The sequence below is a fragment of the Schistocerca americana genome, chromosome 3, assembly GCF_021461395.2.
Source record: "Schistocerca americana isolate TAMUIC-IGC-003095 chromosome 3, iqSchAmer2.1, whole genome shotgun sequence".
NCBI lineage: Eukaryota > Metazoa > Arthropoda > Insecta > Orthoptera > Acrididae > Schistocerca > Schistocerca americana.
Genome location: NC_060121.1, coordinates 655,423,220 through 655,450,364, shown reverse-complemented (window position 1 = coordinate 655,450,364; position 27,145 = coordinate 655,423,220).

The window sequence follows — 27,145 nt, the reverse complement described above, 5'->3', positions numbered from 1 at the left end:
CAGACCGACATGTTGTGGTTGTACAGATAGGAGAAACAGTTCAAAAGTGTGTTTGCATTGTTCATAACGTCATTTGTAACAAGCTTGAGTACAGAAAAAGAAATGCAGGGCGGGTCCTAAAACAGTTAATGCAAAAAAACAAGGAATCAAGACTCGAAGTGTACAGATTTAAAAGGACGATATGAAAGGGAATACAGCCCTTATCCAAACAAGATTTTAGCGTGTGATAGAACCTCGGTTCATCATTTTGAACCAGAGACCAAAAAACAAAGCATGGAACAATGATTATTAGGAAGTGGCTCAAACAACAAAACAAAGATTTCTGCTGTCAACTGAAATAATAGTCACTGTTCAGGTTGTATGTGCTACGATTCCATTTAGCTAATTGGTAATTACATTCAGTAGTATACAAGTTTCTTAAAACAGAAATATGAGATCCTTAGCGAATTCCCGAATTTATTTCAAGTAGGAAAAGAAAACAAAACATTGTTATGTTTCCGTGTGGGTTCATAATTTATGAAAAATCAGCAATTGAGTTCGGGGTGACCGGAGTAGTGGGGATATATAAAGTGACTCATATTGTGAGAGCCCGTAACTCCTGTGTATCAACTCAAAAACAAGTGTGTTTCTCCAGTGAAGAAATTAAATCGTATACAGAAAGGTGTAAGCATAGGGCGTATGGAGGTGATTAAATAATGAGAGGTTTATATTCCAGCACCGTCGGCACATCTATGCCGCCGCATCCTATCATCAGATGTTACTGTGGGTCGCTGTGAATGAACACCTCTCTAGATATTTAATTAAATTTCTCCTTGTTTAAGGACGTGTAATCATTGCTCCTTCGCAAGAAATATAGCTAATTACTTCCCCATTTAAACTTTACTTAGTAGTCGATTCTAACTATTACTCTCCGATAATTCTCATGGGCGCACCTAGTTCAGCGCCTGCTATACATTGTTTCCTAGAGTCGACCTGTGTGATGGCGAAAGCGTACGCCAACACAGTGCACAATGTTTAAAGAAAACATTTCACGCTGAAGACCAAACGACAGAAGTATGGAATTTTGTGTTTGCCAATATGAGTATAAAAACGTCCATTATAGATCACAGCCGCAAGGCGCGATCTGTTGCTATCGCGTGGGCTGACGCCGGATAGTAGGAGGTTTCCATAGGTCGATGGAGCAGAACTTGCTCTGATCAGGACAGACAGCCAAGAGTTCTTCGTGGAAACTATTTCCCAACATTTTGCTCTTACTGGCGAGCTACTAAGTGAAGAAAATTATTTCTGAGCTTTGAAAATATTGACATTGACAGCTGACAGGCCAGTTGTATTCAACTACATTACGGAATAGTCGGGTTCAGTAACTCACTTTTTCTTTTACACCGCGCGAGGTTTACCGTGGAGAGTAGTTTCAGAGGAAGCAATACTTCATGCGGAAACTTCCGCATCCTACTGTGTTGGCAGTGTGTGCAATGGCCGCAATGAGATTTTATTTCAGTGCTTACAAAATCACCTAATTCGCTCCACGAAGCCAGGAAGCTGGAATTCTCATCTAGTCTGATGGACCAGTGCTACGACAAAATCATCATCAGCCGAAGGTGCAGTTCTGAGGTCTTCAGGCTAAGATTTTTAATAGGCACTAGCGCGTCCTATTTACCACTGATTAGGCCAAATGAAGAACACGTGATTCCACCGTGGTTCCAAATTGATATTAAACGTAATATCCCTTCGTTAGTGACTATGGGTTATGTTGAGTCATGACACAGGCATAGGGGGCAGCATGTAGTAACTCTGTCACCAGTAACACTTCTTACACCAATAATTTTTTTTTGTTAAAGAACCGAACGCCATGTAAGATCACAAGACAGTTATTCTAGCTCTTATTTCAGATTGAGATGCTGAAGATATTTTCTGACTTCACGGGAAGTGATCCCTTCTTCCTCACATAGCGCCATCAATTCGTTATTTGCTTATGGTTAAAGACTACTCAGATTTTACACGTAAGGCGCGTGTAAGAAAATGTGTTCAATGTGTGTGAGTTTCTACGGGACCAAACTGCTGAGGTTAACGGTCCCTAGACTTGCACAGTACTTAACCTAGCTTAAACTAACTTATGCTAAGAACAACACACACACCCATGGCCGAGGGAGGACTCGAACCTCAGGTGGGAGAGGGTGTAAGGTTTCGAAACCTGCTCTGAAGGGTTCTTATCTGTTCGTTCGCTAGCCATTTGTGAACTGAAGAGTAAAAGGAATTTATTCCATGTCTCAGGGCTAGTTACAGCTTACTAGTTGTAACTGTTCAACTAATTGCTATGTAAATGTTATCACGGGATGACCTTTTCTCACATTTTATTTATTTTCATATCTGTATATGTATCTTCTGCCGCAAGTTGATTACGAAAGCTAATTATAGGTTCTCCTGGTTTTTGAATGGCGATATCGACCCAATGTGCATGCACGTTCTCTTACGGAACCACATAAGCGTTTCCTGGGGTATACCTCAAGAGAATTTTCACCGTCTCTCTCAAGGCAGTTATATCAATCCGAGAACACTGGTTCTCTCATTAATTACTTAAATCCAGAATGAGATTTTCACTCTGCAGCGGAGTGTGCGCTGACATGAAACTTCCTGGCAGATTAAAACTGTGTGCCCAACCGAGACTCGAACCCGGGACCTTTGCCATTTGCTGGCAAGTGCTCTACCATCTGAGCTACCGAAGCACGACTCACGCCCGGTACTCACAGCCTTACTTCTGGCAGTATCTCGTCTCCTACCTTCCAAACTTTACAGAGTTGTGTAAATTTTGGAAGGTAGGAGACGAGATACTGGCAGAAGTAAGGCTGTGAGTTGTGTAAAGTTTGGAAGGTAGGAGACGAGATACTGGCAGAAGTACGGCTGTGAGTACCGGGCGTGAGTCGTGCTTCGGTAGCTCAGACGGTAGAGCACTTGCCCGCGAAAGGCAAAGGTCCCGAGTTCGAGTCTCGGTCGGGCACACAGTTTTAATCTGCCAGGAAGTTTCATGTCTGCGCACACTCCGCTGCAGAGTGAAAATCTCATTCTGGAAACATCCCCCAGGCTGTGGCTAAGCCATATATCCGCTGTATCCTTTCTTTCAGGAGTGCTAGTTCTGCAAGTTTCGCAGGAGAGCTTCTGTAAAGTTTGGAAGTTAGGAGACGAGATACTGGCAGAAGTAAGGCTGTGAGTACCGGGAGCGAGTCGTGCTTCGGTAGCTCAGATGGTAGAGCACTTGACCGCGAAAGGCGAAGGTCCCGAGTTCGAGTCTCGGTCGGACACACAGTTTTAATTTGCCAGGAAGTTTCAATTACTTAACTGCTTGTTGGGACGAGATTTAAGGGAATCTCAATGTAGACAAGTTTAATGTGCTGCGAATACATAGAAAGAAAGATCCTTTATCACTTAGCTACAATATAGCAGGTCAGCGACTGGAAGCAGTTAATTCCATAAATTATCTGAGAGTATTCATTAGGAGTGATTTAAAATGGAATGATCATATAAAGTTGATCGTCGGTAAAACAGATGCCGGACTGAGATACATTGGAAGAATCCCAAGGAAATGCAATCCGAAAACAAAGGAAGTAGTTTACAGTACGCTTGTTCGCCCACTGCTTGAATACTGCTCAGCAGTGTGGGATCCGTACCAGATAGGGTTGATAGAAGAGATAGAGAAAATCCAACGGAGAGCAGCGCGCTCCGTTACAGGATCAGTTAGTAATCGCGAAAGCGTTACGGAGATGATAGATAAACTCCAGTGGAAGACTCTGCAGGGGAGACGCTCAGTAGCTGGGTACGGGCTTTTGTTGAAGTTTAGAGAACATACTTTCACCGAGGAGTCAAGCAGTATATTGCTCCCTCCTACGTATATCTCGCGAAGAGACCATGAGGATAAAATCTGACAGATTAGAGCCCACACAGAGGCATACCGACAATCCTTCTTTCCACGAACAATACGAGACTGGAATAGAAGGAAGAACCGATAGAGGTACTCAAGGTACCCTCCGCCACACACCGTCAGGTGGCTGGCGGAGTATGGATGTAGATGTAGATGAAGATGTAGATGTAGATGAAAAACTTGCTCTCTCTGCCTGAAGGCAGCTCTATAAATTTCTATACTTACTTTCCTTATTAAATTATGTGGATGCTCTTTGAATTGTATTTTAAAAATATTCTATTCCTAGTTATCTCGAGGCAGATGTTGTCTCTTAGAGCCATCTGCAGCGAAGTATTAATTATTTGTTCAATTGCTGACGCATTTTCTGAGTTGTCGTTCTTAAAGGTGAAAATTTGGAATCTGAATTCTAAGAACTGCTGTCAGACACAGCTTTTGTCTTTAAAACTTGCCTTATTTAAATTATCACGGAACTAAGATGTGTAATTTCATAAATTACAGAAGCTCAGAGTGTTGTCTGTGATCCTGTTACTCTATATAATTTTTGTTATTTTTCTTAATTATGTTTTAATAATTAGTGGTAAATGATATGAACTCGAAAAGTCTAGTCCTTCCATTTCATTTCCTGTTTGGTAACATTGTCCTTCCCTGTGTGATATGATTAAAAATTCATTACACTCAACGTATAGCTTCGAGCCTTCATTGTACACTAACTTATATCGACCTATTCAGCACCAGGAACGTAGTTAACGATGCACTTGTAATCTGGAAGGGCCTGTGTGTATCTCCTCGGGGATCGATGTCCTGTCGTCCAAGAAGAGACACCAACTACTCCTGACACGTCGCACTTACTGGAATTAAGGAAAACGTGGAAGGGAGTACACACCATTATAACTTAATTTTCACACAACCTGTTTATTCAACAATATACAGGGTGGTCCATTGATAGCAGACCGGCCCAGGTATCTCACGAAATAAGCATCAAACGATAAAACTACAAAGAACAAAACATGTATAGCTTGAAGGAGGAAACCAGATGGCGCTATGGTTGGCCCACTAAATGGCACCGCCATGGGTAAAAAGTATGTCAACTGCGTTTTTTAAGTAGGAACGCCCATTTTTCATTACACAATCGTGTAGTACGTCAGGAAATATGAATGTTTTAGTTAAACTTTTTCGCTTTGTGACAGATGGCGCTGCAGTAGTCACAAACGTATAAGTACGTGGTATCACGTAACATTCCGCCAGTGCGGACGGTATTTGCTTCGTGATATATTACCCGTGTTAAAATGGACCGTTTACCAACTGCGGGAAAGGTCGATATCGTGTTGGTGTATGGCTATTGTGATGAAAAGGCCGAACGGGTGTGTGCTATGTATGCTGCTCGGTATCCTGGATAACATCATCCAAGTGTCCGGACCGTTTGCCGGATAGTTAAGTTATTTAAGGAAACAGGAAGTGTTCAGCCAGATGTGAAAAGTCAACCTGAATCTGCAATAAATGTTAATGCCCTAGTAGGTATTTTAGCTGCTGTTGCGGCTAATCCGCACATCAGTAGCAGACAAATTGCGCGAGAATCGGGAATCTCAAAAACGTCGGTGGTTAGAATGCTACATCAACATCGATTGCACCCGTACCATATTTGCATGGCGACGACTTCGAACATCGTGTGCAGTTCTGCCACTGGGCACAAGAGAAATTACAGGACGATGACAGATCTTTTGCACTCATTCTATTTAGAGACGAAGCGTCATTCACCAACAACGGTAACGTAAACCGGCATAATATGCACTATTGGGCAACGGAAAATCCACGATGGCTGCGACGAGTGGAACATCAACGACATTGGCGGGTTAATGTATGGTGCGGCATTATGGGAGGAAGGATAATTGTCCCCAATTTTATCGATGTCACTCTAAATGGTGCAGTGTATGCTGATTTTCTACGTAATGTTCTACCGATGTTACTACAAGAAGTTTCACTGCATGACAGAATGGCGATGTACTTCCAACATGGTGGATGTCCGGCACATAGCTCGCGTGCGGCTGAAGCGGTATTGAATAGGATATTTCATGATAGGTGGATTGGTCGTCGAAGCATTATACCATGGCCCGCACGTTCACTGGATCTGACGTCCCCGTATTTCTTTCTGTGGGGAAAGTTGAAGGATATTTGCTATCGTGATCTACCGACAATGCCTGACAACACGCGTCAGCGCATTGTCGATGCATGTGCGAACATTACGGAAGACGAACTACTCGCTGTTGAGAGGAATGTCGTTACACGTATTGCCACATCCATTGAGGTTGACGGACATAATTTTGAGCATTTATTGCATTATGTGGTATTTACAGATAATCACGCAGTAACAGCATACGTTCTTAGAAATGATAAGTTCGCAAAGGTACATGTATCAAATTGCAACAACCGAAATAAAATGTTCAAACGTACCTACGTTCTGTATTTTAATTTAAAATACCTACCTGTTACCAACTGTTCGTGTAAAATTGTGAGCCATATGTTTGTGACTACAGCGCCATCTGTATCAAAGCGAAAAATGTGGTCCAACTAAAACATTCATGTTTCCATACGTTCTACACGAATAAGTAATTAAAAATGGGGGTTCCTATTTTAAAAAACGCAGTTGATATCCGTTTGATCCAGGGCAGCGCCATCTAGCGGACCCACCATAGTGCCATCTGGTTTGCCCCTTCAAGCTAGACAAGTTTCGTTCTTTGTAGTGTTTTCTTTAACGCTTATTTCGTGAGATATTTGGCCCAGTCACGATCAAATCGCTCTGAGCACTATGCGAATCAACTTCTGAGGTCATCAGTCGCCTAGAACTTAGAACTAATTAAATATAACTAACCTAAGGGCATCACACACATCCATGCCCGAGGTAGGATTCGAACCTGTGACCGTAGCGGTCGCTCGGTTCCAGACTGTAGCGCCTAGAACCGCACGGCCACTAGAGCCGGCGGCTCACGATCAATGGACCACCCTATATAACTATAAAATTTTGTTTAACAAAATGTACATATTTGCAAAATTCTTTTGACCTTAAACCTTGAGTTGAATAAGCTTATGCAAACGATATCTGAAGTGCTCTACTGCAAAACAGCAAATAATACGACAGTGATTACAAGACTGCCGGACCCGCAGCCCGCACGTTATTGGGTGAAACGTCCGCCCCGGTAGCTGAGTGGTCAGCGTGACAGACTGTCAATCCTAAGGGCCCGGGTTCGATTCCCGGCTGGGTCGGAAATTTTCTCCGCTCAGGGACTGGGTGTTGTGTTGTCCTAATCATCATCATTTCATCCTCATCGACGCGCAGGTCGCCGAAGTGGCGTCAAATCGAAAGACCTGCACCAGGCGAACGGTCTACCCGACGGGAGGCCCTAGCCACACGACATTTCCATTTTATTTATTGGGTGAAACAGCTGTGTTTACTGCTGCGCTGAACACATTATGTCGTATTAAATGCCCTTCTGCAAGACATGAAATCAATATAAGCAGCATTGATGACAAGTGTAATTCGATTAATCAAAACAGATGACATAACTTTTAATCTGATAGCTGTATGTCGAAAGGTTCGTATTTAAGACGCGCACCTGTGCTTAAAGGTTAAATAGATTAGGAAACAAAATAACAATGATAAGCTTAAATCAAAGAAACAACCTCTTAATTTCAATCGGCAGCACATCCCTTCCGATAATTTTATTTTGGCTAAGCCCATGGTGACAGTTGCTGATAATATTTTCAAAGTTATACTTACGACCGCTCTGAAGCAACGTCTTAAAACATTACTTGTCAACACTTATTACAAGAGAACTCACTCTGTGGAACCATAAGATCCAGCTAAAATGAACCAATAATGACATAGTCTTCCAAACACAACAACGATCGGCTTAGTACAACGGGTTGTTCATATTACAACTAACGACTGAGTATTGCATTTACAATCAAAGAGTTGAACCAGTTAACATCTAACTCTGACCACTGAGCACCTCTTTGCCAAACGGCAACCTGTGCCTTAGTACAATTGTTCAGGCTGTATTTAGGACCAGGAGCTGATTCATTAGAACATTAATGATCGGGTACAAGCAAAAAAAGCAAAGGTAATATAATAGCGGGTCAAATTTTCAAACAACAACTAGTGTCTTGGTACAACACTACGGCCCTTATTTGCAATCAACTGAGTAAACCTCTGAGGTCCGGGTACAAACCCGGGTTCGGGGTCAGGGTCAGGGATTTTCTCTGCCTCGTGATGACCGGGTGTTGTGTGCTGTCCTTAGGTTAGATAGGTTCAAGTAGTTCCAAGTTCTAGGGGACTGATGACCATAGATGTTAAGTCCCATAGCGCTCAGAGCCAGGTAGCCAGTGACACAAATCACCACGACGATCACACAATGTTACTCCCCTTGATCAGCAAGCAGTTCCATAGATCCTTGGTGCGTCGCAGCGTTTACTGAGTGGTGCCGATGAGAGCCAGGTAGAAAATGGCAACGAGGCCACGAGCGGCCGTCCGACACGAATTTTGCCAACCTCCTGACGAATTTTCGGCCTGCTGCTTGTAGTAGACATTGATCCCGATGAACTACTCCGGTATCTTCGCTCTGCGTCGGTCCTCCTTACACAGCTCGTGGCTTCGGCCTGTCGGACCTTATGACCACCTCTTGTCGCGACACTACCGCCAATCCCCAAACTTCGTGTTTCACTCTCGTGCCTGCCAACCCCTTATATATATCGGCAAGCAAGGACCTTCTAAGGGCACAACCCACAGGTACCAACTCTTCCTCATAGATACTGGCAATGGGGCCGCAAGATGGATAGTCGATACTACACCTGAGCCAGTGGCGCCATACAGTACAGTCTGCTACCTCAATGGCGCCACAGCTCAACTCCTCCTGGCAGTTCCAACAGCGCAGCAGCTATGGGGAAAGTCTCGTTTGTCGGCTGATAAAAGGCTGACTGCTTGTCTCTGGAGCGGCAGTGGCAACTGCGGCCACTGTAGCGCCTTCGTCCTGTTACACTGATTGGGGCGAGTCGGGCCAGAGCACCAAATCAAGACCGGCACCGCGCCACGGCTCGTTAGCTGCACGTGCGACTGCCAGCTGCAGACATTCTCCTTGTCGGCACTGCACATGTTGCTCCTCTGTCCCCAACTTCAGGGGCAGATGCCTACAACGACCTAGGTCAAACTCGGCCACGCCGTGCGTTGACCATTGGCAACACTGGGGGCTTCCGGATCACTGCGCTGCAGTCACACGAGGTGTGCTCGCATTGGATGTGGAATAGGCCTCGGACGTTGCTTCGTCTCGTGATGGCCAAAGTCAGCAAGCACCAGGTCTAACTGAGACCCAAACTCCACAACCAGCTCACTAATAAAGTTCATATTCTCCCGAGGTCTAGGAGTATCGTCTTTTCACACGTAATCAAAACACTTCAGTCCCTGGTTCTAGTACCGCCATTGCTTAACTTTTGATTAATAATCAGCACTGTCGTTCACAGACTTTCGGGCATAAGAAGTCAACCCTCATTCCGCCAACGGTCTTGTCGGCGGAGGAGCGCACAGAGATTCAGAGCACTCTCTTCCTTGGGATGGGAAACTACACCCTAAAGGCGTAAGAATCAGCAATGATCAACGATGTAAGGATGCAGAAGGCAATGGATACCACTGCACTAATGACACGTAACGTATACCACAGGACATCTGGCCTGTAATTGCAGAAATGTCATGATGATCTCTTCATTGGTAAAAGATTCCGGAAAAGCCCCCACTCGGGTCTCTGGGAGAGAATTGCCAAGTGGGAGGTTACCATGAGAAAGAGACTGAATAATCAACGAAAGAATAACGTTCTACGACTTAGGGCGTTGAATGTCAGAAGCTTGAACTTGGTAGGGAAACTAGAAAATCTGGAAAGGGAAAAGCAAAGGCTTAAACTAGATGTAGTAGGGGTAGCGAAGTGGAAAGAAGACAAGGATTTCTGGTCAGATCACTATAGGGTAATATCCACAGCAGCAGAAAATGGTATAACGGGAGTGGGATTGGTTATGAATAGGATGAAAGGGCATAGAGTGAGTTACTGCGGACAGTACAGTGATAGGACTGTTCTTACCAGAATCGACAGCAAACCAACACCGGCAACGATAGTTCAGGTGTAATTGCCGACCTCGCAAGCTGAAGATGAAGAGATGGAGAAAGTGTATCAGGATATTGAAAGGGTAATACGGTATGTAGAGGGACATGAAAATCTAATAGTCATGGGAGACTGGAATGCAGTTGTAGGGGAAAGAGTAGAAGAAAAGGTCACAGGAGAATATGGGTTTAGGACAAAGAAAGACTGATAGACTTCTGTAACAAGTTTAGCGAGTAATAGCGAATACTCAGGAATGACGAGGTGTTCCTAGAAAAAGCAGGGTGATATGGCAAGATATCAGTCATATTACATCAGTGTCAGACAGAGATTCCGGAATCAGATACTGGATTGCAAGGCGTACTCAGGAACGGATACAGAGTCAAATCACAGTGTAGTAGAGATGAAGAGTAGGCTGAAGTTTAAGTCGCTAGTGAAGAACAATCAATATACAAAAAAGTGGGATACGGAAGTACTAAGGAATGAGAGATACAGTTAAATATTCTCTAAGACTATAGATACTGCAATACGGAATAGCTCAGTAGGCAGATCAGTTGAAGAGGAATGGACATCTGTAAAAAGGAGCAACACAGAAGTTGTGAAGAAAAACATAGGTACAAAGAAGGTAACTAGGGGGAAACCTTGGGAACAGAAGCAATACTTCAACTGATCGATGAAAGGATGAAGTACTGTACAAAAATGTTCCAGGAAACACAGGAATACAGAAACACAAATCGCTGAGGAATGAAATAAATAGAAAGTGCAGGGAAGCTAGGACGAAATGGCTGCTGGAAACATGCGAAAACATCAAGAAAGGAATGATTGTCGAAAGGGCAGATTCAGCATACAGAAAAGGGAAAACAACCTTCGGTAACATTAAAAGTAAGAGTGATAACATTAACAGTGCAACCGGAATTACACTGTTAGATGCAAAGGAGGGAGCGGATAGGTGGAAAGAATACCTTGAAAGCCTCGGTGGGGGATAAGATTTGTCTGGTGTGATAGAAGAAGAAACAGGAGTCGATTTAGAAGATATAGGGGATCCAGTATTAGAATCAGAATTTAAAAGAGCTTTGGAGGACTTAAGAAAAATAAGACAGCAGGATAGATAATATTCCTTCAGAATTTCTAAGATCATTGTGGGATGTGGCCACAAAACAACTATTCACGTTGGTGTGTAAAATGTTTGAGTCTGGCGACATACCATCTGAAATCGGAAAAGCATCATCCACACAATTCCGAAAACGGCAAGAGCTGACGAGAGCGAGATTTATCGCACAATCAGCTTAACAGCTCATACATCCAATTTGCTTACGATAATAATACACGCAAGAATGGAAAAGAAAACTGGGGATGCGCTAGATGACCATCTGTTTGGCTTTAGGACCGGTAAAGACACCAGAGAGGCAATTCAGATATTGAGGTTAATAACTGAAGCAAAACTAAAGAAATATCAAGACACGTTCATAGGATTTGTCGACCTGGAAAATGCGCTCAACAATGTAAAATAGGGCAAGATGTTCGAAATTCTGAAAAAAGTAAGGGTACGCTACAGGGAGCGACGGGTCATATACAATATGTACAACAGCCAGGAAGGAAAATAAGACTGGACGACCAAGAACAAAGTGGTCGTATTAAAAAGGGTGTAAAACAAGGATGTAGCCTTTACCCCTACTGTTCAATCTCTACATCGAGGAGGCGGTGATGGAAATAAAAGAGTGGTTCAGATAAGGAATTAAAATTGTAGGTGAAAAGATATCAATGATACGATTCGCTGATGACATTGCCATCCTAAGTCACAGTGAAGAGGATTTCATGATCTATTGAATGGAATGTACGGTTTAATGAGTACAGTGTATGGATTGACAGTAAATCGAAGAAAGTCGAAGGTAATGAGAAGCAGAAGAACTTAGAACAGCGAGAAACTTAACATCAGGATTGATTGTCATGAAACAGATGAGGATAAGGAATTCTGCTACCTAGGCAGTAAAATAACCAACGACGGACGGAGCAAGGAGGACATCAAAAGCTGACTAGCAATGGCTCAAAGGCCATTTCTGGCCAAAAGAAGTCTACTAATATCAAATATCGGCCTTAATTTGAGGAATAAATTTCTGAGAATGTACGTCTCGAGTACAGCATTGTATGCCAGTGAAACATGGACTGTGCGAAAACCAGAGCAGGAGAGATGTGGTGCTACAGACGAATGTTGAAAATCTGGTGGACTGATATGGTAAGAAATGAGGACGTTCTGCGCAGAATCGGGGAGGAAAGGAATATATGAAAATAACTTATAAGGAGACGGGACAAGATGATAGGACATCGGTTAAGACGTGACGGAATGACTTTCATGATACTAGAGGGAGATGTAGAGGGCAGAAAATGTAGACGAAGACAGAGATTAGAATAAAAAAATTGGTTCAAATGGCTCTGAGCACTATGGGACTTAACTTCTGAGGTCATCAGTCTTCTAGAACTTAGAACTACTTAAACCTAACTAACCTAGGGACATCACACACATCCATGCCCGAGGCAAGATTCGAAACTGCGACCGTAGCGGTCGCGCGGTTCCAGACTGCAGCGCGTAGAACCGCTCTGCCACCATGGCCGGCTAGAAATTAGAATACATCCAGCAAATAAATGAGGAGACTGATATCCAGAACAGTCTATGGCTGAATAAGTCAAACAAAACAGGATGCCAAAGCGAAAATCCCCTAGCAAAAGGAGGAGGGATGCCATCAGGACAAACAGGTTCAAAGAATTTATAAAGTCTCTTTCGAGAGATCCGATAACTGAGACAGCTGACAAAAGTATCCAAACAGATCCGCCGAAAATCGATAAATGTATCCAGACGGAATGTATCCCTATGGCCACTCCCTCCTCTCTCAGCAGGGGAGTGAAGCCGATCAGACACCAGCAACGGCAAGGGCATCCTGTGCCTGAGGTCCTAATAGATGGAAGCAACCGGCAAGAACAAAAGCCTGTGCAAGAGAGCACAATAACAAGCTCTCAAGACACCCCAGTGGTAAGATTACCGCCAGTAGATCCGGTTCGGATATGCCCAAATCTAGAATTCACCATGCAACTGGCAAGGTTGGAGCAGCCGGCTACCCTGACCACTGCCTTACGACATGTGGTCCGCGTAGGACATGAATACGGAAGAAGAGTCACCTTCTCGGTAATGGAGGCTGTAGAGAGGATACAGCTAAAGTTAGTGAATTTCCCCTCCGACTTCGGAGCCCTGCGAGACTTACTAAAGAAAGTATTCGAGAGACGAGGAGAAAAATTTGACCTAGACGACATTTACGAACAGTCAGTTTTGGCTAATGGACGTATTACGTTTGACTGGAGCAAGACATGGCCAGAAGACCACATACATACATACTTTCCGTAGATGACAAAAATTACCATTGGCCAACTTAACACACATAACAGTCGACTTTTAATGCAGGAGCTACGTAAGGAAGTGGAGGAGAGGAGGCTGGATGTGCTCTGTCTCCAAGAGCCGTACTCCCTGGCTGGAAAAATTGCATCTGTAGCCGCGACGTGGGAGGTCATCAGCCAAGGAGATAATCCGAAAGCGGCAATAACAATCACAAATAAAGCCCTGAAGGAAACTACACTATCACAGTTTACTAATAGTCACTGCAATGTCGTGGAGCTGCTATCTCCCGGGGGAGCAATAATACTAGTTAATATGTACTTTCAGTAAGGTGATAACATTGAAACACACCTTGACCATCTAGGTACAGTAACCACGGCATTGCAAGGACGAAGGATGATAATCACTGGCGATATCAACGCAAAATCCCCCCTGTGGCACAGCGGCATAAGGGACACCAACGGGGAGAAAGTAGAACATTTTATCATGGCATCACAACTAGTGATAGCTTAAAAGCCTGGCAACCCTCCAACCTATGCCGGGGGAGGAGGACCAGGCACGAACATTGATGTAACTCTAGCCACCCCCAATGCAATCAACACAATACAGGAGTGGAAAGTAGAAGAAAATGCCACCACAAGTGACCACAACCTAATAACATTCATTGTAGGTGAAAGAGTGTCCCGCTGGGCCATGGGGTGGGAAACGCAGTTTAATTACAAAAGGGCTGACTGGGAACGACTAGCGAGGGAGTGCGTCATTCCTGCGTTGCCAGAAGGTGGCGCAGACTCTGACATAGACGTAAACGACTGAGCAGAGTAACTGACCAGTGCAATAACTAGCGCGGTGAAAGCTGCCGTACCGACCAGGAGGAAGGCCATGACAGCCTCTCCATCACCATGGTCGCCCGAACTCAGGGATATGCGCCGGTCTGTTAGAAGGTTGAGAAGATATTACCAGCGCAGTGTCGTCTGGCCAGAACGGCAAAGATGGCTGCTGCAATATCGGGAGGCTAAACTCCGATTCCAGAAGGAACTCCAGGCTGTTAGAATACAAAGCTGGGAAAACTTCGTCCAGAGCCAATTGGCATTGGGCCCCTGGGGTACACCATACAAATTAGTACGAGAGAAGATCCGCTCTCCACTGGAATTATCAACAGTCAGGCACGGGGACAGGATGACGGAATCCTGGCAGGAAACTGCTGAGGTCCTCCTCCGGTCACTGCTGCCTGATGATAGCGCGGATGGGGAATCTGATCAACAACAACAACTAAGACATGACAACTTCACCGAATACACCAACAATACGGCAGTCTACCCCTTCTCGGAGGAAGAGGTGGCTGCCTACATAAAATCACTTAAAAGGGGTAAAGCTCCCGGCCCAGGAGGCATTGTAGCCGAGGCGGTGCAGTTTCTAGCTCCCCAGCTAACTGCACCACTCACTCACTTATATAATGAGTGTCTGATACAACAAAAATTTCCAAGGGTGTGGAAGACCGCGAATGTAGTTATTATTCGGAAAGGGCCAGATAAAGTTCCAACAAATACAAAATCCTACAGACCAATCTGCTTGTTTAATATACTAGGGAAAATACTAGAAAAGTTACTAGCTGACAGACTGGCTGCACATCATATGCTGCGTGGGATGAGCGACAGGCAGTTCGGCTTCAGGCGTGGGCGATCGACATCTGATGCAATCGCCCTGGCTGCTGAGGTCTGTGGCTCTACCCCACATAAGTACGTGGTGGGCATAATGGTTGACATCAGTGGCGCCTTCGACAACCTGTGGTGGCCTTCGCTCTTCTCTTGCTTGCGGGAGAAGGAGTGCCCAGGGCCGCTATATGGTTGTCTGAGGAGCTATTGCGAGGAACGGGAGGTCTGGCTATCATCTTCTAGCGAGAGAATTGGAAAATCTATAACAAAGGGTTGTCCCCAGGGTTCTGTGTTAGGGCCCCTGTTCTGGGACATCCACATGGAGCCTTTACTAGACACCCTTCAACAAAGTGAAGAAGTGCTAGAGGTGATAGCCTATGCAGATGACCTCCTCCTGTTGGTCGGCGGCCGTAGCCGCGAAGACATTGAACCCAAAATAGAAAGTGCCCTAAACAAGTTACATCTATGGTGCCAAAACACCAAAATGACGATATCACCAGGCAAGTCAACCTACTTACTACCGAAGGGACAATTAATCCGTAATCCGACTGTACGAATCGAGCGCTTGCCGTTTCTTCGGAGACGTGACACACGATACCTGGGCATCATCATTGATGAGAAGTGGAATTTTGGGAAACACGTCGAAACCGTAACCCAGAAGGCCCTCCAGACACTGAACAATCTCATATCCATAGGACATAAAAGATTTCATCTTCCACCTCACCTCATAAGACTCTATCATAATAGTATATTAACATCAATAGTGGGTTACGGCTCGGGAGTCTGGGCACACAGGCTCACGAGGGTTGTGCCCCCCATGACGGTGAGAAGGGTTCAAAGGAACATGATACTTTGATCCGTAGGGGCTTACAGAACATCACCAGGGGGAACACTACTAGTCATAATGGGGCTTTTCCTCCTGGACATCAAGATCAGAGAGCAGGCTGCGTGGTTCTGGACTAAGAAGGGAAATGCAACAAAAATAGAGGATATCTTAGGCATTGGGGCAGGGGACAAGAGTGAGATTCGGCAAAGGGGAGTACAACTATGGTAAGAACTGTGGGACACGGATGAAACAGGGCGTACGACATATGAACTGATACCAAGCATTAGGGAACGCCTAAACATGAAATACTTTGAATCCACCAGAGGACTAATCCATATTCTCACTGGACATGGGCCTTACCCGACATACTTATGTCGGTTCGGGAAAAGGGCCACACCTGCGTGTGAATGTGGTGAACCGGAGGGCACTCCCGATCATGTGATTTACGAGTGCCCCCTCTTCAATGATGTTGCTTCCACCCTACGTGACTAACTACCCGATCATGACACATACCACCTGATAAGACAACAAGACACCTTTCAAATACTAAATAAACTTGTTAACGAGGTATCACAAGAAGTGCAAAGAGAATACGTGAGGGAACTAAACTAAAAAGCACAGATTACAACAAATACGCGCCATACTCCCATACCGCCTCCGCGTGGATAGGCCGACCCTATAGTCTGGAATCCGCCACGTACGGGATTAGGGGGAGTGGGGAATAAAAACAACAAGGTCTGGACAATGCACCGGAGTTGACTTATGTTAGAATTAGTTAGTAGAAATTAGACTAGGAATCTAGAATTAGGAACCTGCAGCGATTAACATCCTGGCCTGCCCAGTGTCAGGGGCACGCTCATCGGGATTAGCTCGATGGGCAAGGCAATAACGTAGGTTTATATATATTTCTGACACATTTGTGACGTTACAGGAAGTTGAAGTAGGGTTAGTTAAATCTTAGAAGTAAAAAATCAATAAGTATATATAGCTGCCCATTGTATTAGTGTATAGCTGTAGCTCACGACTTAATATATTGTAATTAGCTGCTAATTGTAACTAACATTTAGAAAGTAAGACCCATTAATCACATAAGGAGGTGGGTTATAATGTATGGTTATTATTGATGGTAAATAAAGAGTTTTAAAAAAAATAAATAAATGAGGACGTAGGCAACAAGTGCTGCTGTCACAGCCAAATGAGGGGTAATAAAGAGGCTCTGTGAATTTAAAATTAAAAGTACACAATCATTTGAACTGAGAAATTGATTCATCAACATCTGCACATGCTTTGGAGCTAAAACTCTAGAAAGATCCTCTCTCATCTCACGAGCAGCTGCAAGTAATTTTCACCTGTACATACTTTGGAGCCTAGACTCTGAAAGCATCATCTCTGGTCTGAAGAGGAAATACAGTTAATTGATGTCAAGACTAGATTTACATAACAGTCATGAGGCAGACACCGTGGCTCCGTATTAAACAACAAGTTGAAAGGATGGTGACTCCACACGTGTGGGCCCGTTTGTTGGCCAAGATTATTTCCATTTCCCTAGAGAAGTCTCCCTGGCAAGTCCTTACACATCTTCCATACAATCCTGACATCTCCCCATGCGATTCCCATACTTTTGCAGACCTAAAGGAGGACATACATGGCCGTCGATTAGCTTCGAACGAAGAGGTGCACAGCTGGATACAATCTTCGTTCCGCGGGCAACCACAAACATTTTTTCATGAAATCATTCTCCTTGTCTCAGAGTAGGGTAAAATTTCTTATCTGATATCGCGAATACTTTTGGTTTAATAAACTGTTTACTTACTTTTATTCCATCTGTCACTCTTTAAGTTAACTGTACCTTCTACTTTGTCGAGGCAAATAATACGCTGAGGAATTTTGTTAATAGCTCGCTTGAGGCTGTAGATTTCTTTTTTCACATATGGAGAAAGATACGTCAAAAATACGAATAATGCTAGCGACTTGTTGAAGAAAAATGTGTGAGAGGATGGTTGGTTGGCTTTGGGGAAGGTGACCAAACAGTGAAGTCATCGGTCCCATCGGGTAAGGGAAGGATAGAGAAGGAAGTCGGCCGTGCCCTTCCAAAGGGACCGTCCCAGCACTTGCCAGAAGCGATTTAGGGAAATAAAAGAAAAACCTAAATAGGAATGCGAGTCCAGTGTGCTAACCACTGCTCCACGTAACTCGCTAGTGTGAGAGGATGTAGTCTGAATGATTATTTACAGAATCACTCAGACATTTGTCTGGAGGATTTTCGGGAAAGACCAGCACACAATATGACCACCAACGTGTGTAGTACCCGTAAGTTACGAACAACCACGGATGTTGTTGTTGTTGTTCTGGTCATCAGTCCTGAGACTGGTCTTATGCAGCTCTCCATGCTACTCTATCCTGTGCAAGCTGCTTCATCTTGCAGTACGTACTGCAGCCTACATCCGTCTGAATCTGCTTAGTGTATTCATATCTTGGTCTCCCTCTACGAATTTTACCATCCACGCTGTCCTCCAATACTAAATTGGTCATCCCTTGATGCCTCAGAACGTTTCCTAGCAACCGATCCCTTCTTCTAGTCAAGATGTGCAACAAACTCCTCTTCTCCCCAATTCTACTCAATAACTCCCCACTAGTTATGTGATCTACCCATATAATTTGCAGCATTCTTCTGTAGCAACACATTTCTAAAGCTTCTATTCTCTACTTGTCGAAACTATTTATCGTCCATGTTTCACTTCCATACATGGCTACACTCCATACAAATACTTGCAGAAACGACGTCCTGACACTTAAATCTATACTCGATCTTAACACATTTCACTTCCTGAGAAACGCTTTCGTTGCCATTGTCAGTCTACATTATACATCCTCTCTACTTCGAACATCATCAGTTATTTTGCTCCCCAAATAGCAAAACTCCTTTACTACTTTAAGCGTCTCATTTCCTAATCTAATTCCCTCAGCATCCCCCGACTTAATTCGACTACATTCCATTATCCACGCTTTGCTTCCGTTGGTGTTCATTATATATCCTCCTTTCAAGACACTGTCCATTCCGTTGAACTGCACTTCCAACTCCTTTACTGTCTCTGACAGAATTACAATTTAATTGGCGAACCTCAAAGTTTTTAATTCTTCTCCATGGATTTGAATTCGAATTTTTCTTTTGCTTCCTTTACTCCTTGCTCAATGTACGGATTGAATAACATCGGGGAGAGGTTACAAACCTGTCTCACTCCCTTCCCAAGATCTGCTTCCCTTTCATGTCCCTCGACTGTTATAACTGGCATCCGGTTTCTGTACAAATTGTAAATAGCCTTCGCTCAGTGTATATTACCCCTGCCACCTTCAGAATTTGAAAGGGAGTATTCCAGTCAATATTGACAAAAGCTTGCTCTAAGTCTACAAATGCTAGAAACGTAGGTTTGCCAAACCTTAATCTGTATTCTAAGATAAATCGTAAGGTCAGTATTGTCTCACGTGTTCCAACATTTCTACGGAATCCAATGTGATCTTCCCAGATGTCGGCTTCTACAAGTTTTTTCCATTCGTCTGTAAAGAATTCGCGCTAGTATTTTGCAGCCGGGACTTATTAAACTGATTGTTCAGTAATTTTCACATCTGTCAGCACCTGCTTTCTTCGGGATTGGAATTATTATATTCTTCTTTAAGTCTGTGGGTATTTCGCCTGTCTCATACATCTTGCTCACCAGATAGTAGTGTTTTGTCAGGAAAGGCTCTCCCAAGGCTGTCAGTAGTTCTAATGTATTGCTGTTTACTCCAGGGGCCTTTTTTCGACTTAGGTCTTTCAGTGCTCTGTCAAACTCTTCACGCAGTATCATACTCCCATTTCATCTTCATCTACATGCTCTTCCATTTCCATAATGTTTTCTTCAAGTACGTCGCCCTTGTATAGACCCTCTATATACTCCTTCCATCATTCAGCTTCCCCTTCTTTGCCTAGAACTGGGTTTCCATCTGAGCTCTTGATATTCATACAAGTGGTTCTCTTTTCTCCAAAAGTCTCTTTAATTTTCCTGTTGGCAGTATCTACCCTACCCCTAGTGAGATAAGCCTCTACATCCTTACATTTGTCCTCTAGCCATCCCTCCTTAGCCACTTTGCACTTCCTGTCGATCTCATTTTTTAGACGTTTGTATTCCTTTTTGCCTGCTTCATTATCTGCATTTTTATATTTTCTCCTTTCATCAATTACATTCAATATCCCTTCAGTTACCCAAGGATTTCTACTTGATTCTCTGCTGCCTTCACTACTTTATCCCTTAAAGCTACAGATTCTTCTTCTACTGTATTTCTTTCCCCCATTCCTGTCAATTGTTCCCTCATGTTCTCCCTGAAACTCTGTACATTCTCTGGTTTAGTCAGTTTATCCAGGTACCATCTCCTTGAATTCCCACCTTTTTGCAGTTTCTTCAGTTTTAATGTACAGTTCATAACCAATAGATTGTGGTCAGTGTCCACATCTGCCCCTGGAAATGTCTTACAATACAAAGTCTGGTTCCTGTATCTCTGCCTTACCATTATATAATCTATTTGATACCTTCGAGTATCTCCAGGCTTCTTCCATGTATTCAACCTTCTTTTATGATTCTTGAACCAAGTTTTAGCTATGGTTAAGTCATGCTCTGTGCAAAATTCTACCAGGCGGCTTCCTCTTTCATTTCTTACCCCCAATCCATATTCACCACTATGTTTCCTTCTCTTCCTTTCCTACTTTCGAATTCCAGTCACCCATGACTATTAAATTTTGGTCTCTCTTCACCATCTGAGTAATTTCTTCTATCTCGTCATACATTTCTTCAATTTCTTCGTCATCTGCATAGCTAGTTGGCATATAAACTTGTACTACCGTAGGAGGCGTGGGCATCGTGTCTATCTTGGCCAAAATAAGGCGTTCTCTATGCTGTTTGTAGTAGCTTACCCGCACTCCTATTTTTTATTTATTATTGAACCTACTCCTGCATTACCCCAATTCGATTTTGTTTTTATAACCCTGCATTCACGTGACCAAAAGTTTTTTTTCTCCTGCCACCGAACTTTGCTAATTCCCACTATATCTAACTTTAACCTATCCATTTCCCTTTTTAAATTTAGTAACCTACCTGCCGATTAAAGGATCTCACTGTCCACACTTCGATCCGCAGAATGCCAGTATTCTTTATCCTGATAAGGCTGTCCTCTTGAGTAGTCCTCGCCCGGAGATCCGAATGGGGGACTATTTTACCTCCGGAATAATTCACGCAAGAGGACGCCATCATCATTTAAACATACAGTAAAGCTGCATGCCCTCGGTGAAAATTTCTGCTGTAGTTTCCTCTTGCTTTCAGCCGTTCGCAGTACCAGCACAGCAAGGCCGTTTTTGTTAGTGTTACAAGGCCAGATAAGTCACTCATCCAGACTATTGCCACTGCAACTGCTGAAAAAGTTGCTGCCCCTCTTTAGGAACCACACGTTTGTCGGGCCTCTCAACAGATACCCCTTACGTTGTGGTTGCACCTACGGTACGGCTATCTGAATCGCTAAGGCACGCAAGCTTCCCCACCAACAGCAAGGTGCATGGTTCAGGGGATCGGTGGCAAGGCAACCGGGGAGGGGGGGGGGGGGGGGGAAGAACCTCGGATAACGTAGTTAAAAGTCCGGATTCAGGAATAAGCAAGGTATAGCGTTCCATTTATGAAATGTGTAAATTTACTATCGTTAGTAAAGGTTTTGAATACTAATGGTGGGGGTTTGCTATTACACTAAATCCCAAGATAAATCCCCATCCAGTCACTACCTCATCGATGTTGTAACGCCACACTCAGTTCTCCATACTCTGCGAACGGACGCAGAGATTATGGTAAACTGGGTCTATTTAAACCCTAGAGGTATCATAATTGAAAACTTAAAATACTGTTTACTGACTCCATTGTATGCATTTAGAGAAGGTTTCCTCAGAGGAGACAAAGGTGAAGGGACAGCTCCTAACATCGTGTCGGGTCTCCTTCTCCACGGCGTAGAGCGGCATATCGACGTGGCATGGCCTCAAGTCATGGCATCAAGTCCTCAAGTCGTTGAAAGTCCCATAAAGAAATATTTGAGCCATGCTGGCTTTATAACGGCGCATAGTTGTGAACGTGTAGCCGATTCAGGATTGTGGCTTGGTCACAGAGGCCGTTGTCATCCACAAAAACTCCATTCCATCTAAACACGGCCCACATCTCGCACTGTGCCATCTTGACAACCTGGGTCCGCTGCTTCATGGGGTCTCCGCCACACTCGAAAACTATCATCAGCTGTTACCAACTGATATCGGGACTCATCTGACCAAGCCAAGGTTTGCCAGTCGTCCAGGATCCATCCAACATGGTCACAAGTGCACGCCGGAGGCAGCAGGGAATGTCTTGCTGTCAGCAAAGGCACTCGCGTTGATCGTCTATTGCTGTAGAGCATTAACGCCACCTTGTCCTCCCGGGTACGTTCATTGTACGTCCCAAATTGGTTTCTCGGTTATGTGCCGCAGTGTTGCTTGTCTGTTGACACTGACAACCCTACGCAAACGGCGTTGCTCTCGGTCGTGAAGTGAATATCGATGGCCACTGCGTTGTCCGTGGTGAGAGGTAATGCCTGAAATGTGGTATTCTCAGCACACTCCTGACACTGTGGACCTCGAAGTATTGAATTCCCTAACGATTTCCGAACCTGAATGTCCCATGCGTCTAGTTCCACATGCCATTCCGTGTTCAAACAGTCGCGCCACCATAGTCACGTCGGAAACATTTTCACACGAATCACTTGAGTACAAATCACACCACCGCCAATGCAGTCCTCTAATACTTTGTATGGGCGGTACTGCCGCCATCTCTATATGTGGCTATCGCTATCCCATGACTTCTGTCGCCTCATTGCAGATATGTGTCACGATATTACATTGCCACATCACACCACAAAAATTGTCGGTTCTGTGGAACTGAAGCTGAAAGAAAGATTGTCTGACTATGTTTCAGAAGTGATATATTCTGGGATATGACAGGAGTGACCATTCGAAACAAAAAGGTCAAGTGAACATGGTCTCAAAAAGGCATACTAAGAGCTATGAGCACTTGTTCATATTCGCTACTTTGAAACATAACGCTTCTAATGCACAATTGCTCAGAATTTTTAAGATATGAATTTTAGAGCACATTCTTATGAACTTTTTTTCTTCTTTTGGTCCATACACAACTTCCCAAAACATGGAAAGCAAAGAGTTTGCTGTAGAAGACATTTGTTTCACAGTATCGAAGATCAAGAATTGCTGATAGCTGTTGAGGTATGCGTTTTACAGCCGTTGTTTACTGGACCTATTTGTTTCGAATGATCATTCCTGTAACATTCCTGAATGTTGAGAATCATTTCTGAAGCACCCTGTATAACACAATATAATATTGTTTCTAATTTTACAATTTCTTAGAAAAGTTTTAATTTCATTACTTGTAATTCTTACTGTGGCCTAGGGCTACGATCTGAAGCCCAGTTCTTAATCATTTGTACTAATATAAATTTATCCCACCCTTCTTTACAAGTGTCATCTTTGTACATGACAAACATTTCAAAAAAAGCCTCTTAAGTCAGTGAATTCAGACTTTCAAACACAGAATACTGTTTTTCCCAATAATCAAAAACTAACTGAAATCTATTTATATTCAATACTGTTTTCACTACCTCACAAACTCACCTGAAGCAATACATCACCCTCTAGTAATAAGCTCTCTGTATTTGTGTATTCTGATGGACTCACAATCAAATGTGATTATTACACACCTTTATGTGCCCTAAGTATTGGAATTTACAATTAAAATTAATTAAATCTTGAAACAACGCGGTACGTTGTTACCTTTGCGAAATACGGTAACAAGAAATGTAAACAGTTTGCAAAAATCATGTTTCAATTGTGCAAACGTATTCACACTGTAGGAAGTTTCATTAAAAGACTTTCAGACTGCCTTAGTTATACACTACTGTTTGTAGAAATTGAAACAGTCAGAAGAAATGACTTGCAACACTTTACGATTAGAGGACATATGAAACAGCAGAAACGTAACAAGTGATTCACGTGACTGACAAGGGGAAGGCCTCAGACACGGCCAACCGATTCAGCACATATTTGGCAGGTCACTTGTGTACAACCTAAAACGAAGGAATCTAAGATATTTTGGGTCAACACCCCCCCCCCCCGCAATTTTGAGAAAATGGCCCCTAAAGGTTATGACTAGTAATCGACTCAAAATTGGCGGGATCGGTAGATAATTGTAAATAGAGCATTTTTCATCATCAGGTATAGAGTCCGAAAATGCAAACTTTTCCAGATATCGAAGTAAGAAACTTTTACAACTGGCGCTTCTGTATCCACACAGTAAACGCCTTTCGCCAAAAGCGCCGGTAGCGCAATGGCCAAAGTAATTGGCTGGGAATCAGAAAACCCGGGTTCGAATCTCGAAGAAACGTAGCGGATGTTACTCTTTTCGTTTGTATTTTTCCATATCTCAATTGATATGGATATGTAGGTTAATAAGGTAAGTAAAGCAATTAGATATTATAATAATTCTTACCTTATTAACCCTCCTATCCCTATTAATTGAGATATGGAAAAATACAAGCGAAAAGAATAACATCCGCTACGTTCCTTCGAGATTCGAACCCGTGTTTTCCGATTCCCAGCCAATTACCTTGGCCATTGCGCTATCGGCGCTGTCGGCGAAAGGCGTTTACCGTGTGGGTACAGAAGCGGCAGTTGCAAAAGTTTCTTTCCTCGATTTCTGGAAAATTTGGCGTTTGCGGACCCCATACCTGATGATGAAAAATTCTCTATTTACAATTATCTATCGATCCCTCCTATTTTGAGTCGATTGCTCGTCATAATCTTTAGTGGTGATTTTCGCAAAATTGCGGGGGTGTTGACCCAAAATATCTTAGAGTCCTTCGTTTTAGGTTGTACACAAGCGACCTGCCGAATTTGAGCCGAATAGGGTGGCCGTGTCTGAGGCCTTCCCCCTTGTGAGAGGTGTACGTAGCACAACAGCGCCCTCTATTGTGTGACCGAACAGTTTAGTGTTATGCTAGGCTCAGTCGGTGCGGAGCCGCTATACGAGGTGGAAACGTGCAACCAAAGGTACCTATGCCTTGCTGACTCCACAGGGTGGAATATCGGCATGCGAGTACTATCCAACGAGGAAGAATGCTGGGAATGTGGATTCAACATTGAAGAGTATGTGGAATCAGTGGAGAGAAGAGACCCATACACAGCACCCACAGGGTACTGGACGGCACGATGTGACAACAGTGCGAGATGACCACCACCGTGTCCGTAACGGGCAGAACATATTCGTCCACAGCGTTAGCGCGATGTTGGGGCACTGTAACATGTATGTTTTGTCTGCGTTGACTTTTCGACGCCATGTTCTGAAGGATTGAGTGGTGGCACGCATGCCATTGCGACGGCTTCTATTAACTGGTAACCATCAATGCCGCAGACTGCAATGACTGCAATGAGTAGGTGAACGTCGACACTGCCGTGTTGAGGGAAATTATTTTTGTTTTCGGACGATTCCCACTTTGACTTGTCCTTTACTGACGGCCAAGTACGCATTAGACGTCGCCATGGTGAATGCAGTCGGGCGGTATAGGCGACAAACGCCAAGTGCGATGGTTTGGGGAACAATAGCATGTAACACGCGATCTCGCCTCCTACTTCTTGAGGGCAATCGGAACGGCTACCGCTACATCAGGGATGTTTTACAGCCCGACGGCCTGCATCTCCTGCAGTCCGTTCCACATGCCATATTTCACCAGGACAAATCCCAGCCGCAAGTGCCGAGGAATGTGCAAACCTTCTTCTATGAACTATTGTACCACTGCTTCCAGTTCACCTGACATGTTGAACGTCGAACATGTCTGGGGCATATCGGTATGTAACATGTTTGCTCATGTACTGTTGCAGCTACAATTGATGCTTCTCGGATGCGCCTACAAATCGTGTGACAGAATATTCTCCCGCAGCATTTCCAGCTCCTCTTTGATTCTATGCCACGATTTCCAGCGGCTCTGACTGCAGCACATATCGACGCTACTCCATACTGAATTTCAACAGTCACAGTGCATATATAGTTATGTAATGTTAATAACTTGTGTACTATCAGGTTCCCAATCGGTGAATAAATGTTTGTGACCCCCTCGGTCGATCTTGGTGTATTTTACTTTTTCCGAAAATCAGTGTACAAAGAATATCAATCAGCGACCACCTTCCTCACTGCACCTAAAGAAACATCATGTGACAATTGGACATAAATGATAAAATGAAGCAAACAAAACGTAGAACGTTCATTAAAAATAAACTAAGCAAGAGGGTTACGATATGCTGACGACTTGAACTTTTGGACCGTCTAATTGGAACGGAACGAAACATGATTTTTGTGCTTTAGTCGTTTCGCCTGTAGTATTTGCAAGTGGTCTTCAATGGCGTGGAATAGGTACATATTTTTACGCTATTTAGTTTCCATTAAGGATGTTGTACACACATCAAAACAAGTTTCGCACCACCCCAGTTCCCAGAACGATTGAATACAGACGTTGACTATGGATACTGTATCTGAGACACAGTCCTCTTGACGGTTCAGAGATGTCACTAAACCAGCCCAAAGACGTAAACAACCATGCACGAGCAGCGCCAATTACAAGGAGAGGGTCCGACAGCCGATAAGTTCCAGTCATTCAAGCAGGAAGGAGGTACATGGCTCGTGTTGTCTGTAATTCAACCATGCCTAGACGGTCAATACCACGGTTCGATCGCGTCCGCATTGTTACAGGAATAGCTCTCAACAGGGAAAGTGTCCAGGCGTCTATGAGTGAACCAACTGTCGTTGACATGCCTCGCTCAGGCCACTCAAGAGCTACTGCTGCAGTGGATTACCGCTACCTGCGGATTATGGCTCTGAGGAACCCTGAAAGCAATGCCTCCATGTTGAATAATGCTTTTCGCGAAGACACAGGACGTCCTGTTACGACTCAAACTGTGCGCAATAGGCTGCATGATGGGCAACTTCACCTCCGACGTCCATGGCGAGGCCCATCTTCGAAAACACGACACCATGCAGCGTGTTACAGATGGGCCCAATAACATGCCGAATGGACCGTTCAGGACTGTCATCACGTTCTCTTCGCCGATGAGTGTTGCATACGTCTTCAACCACACAATCG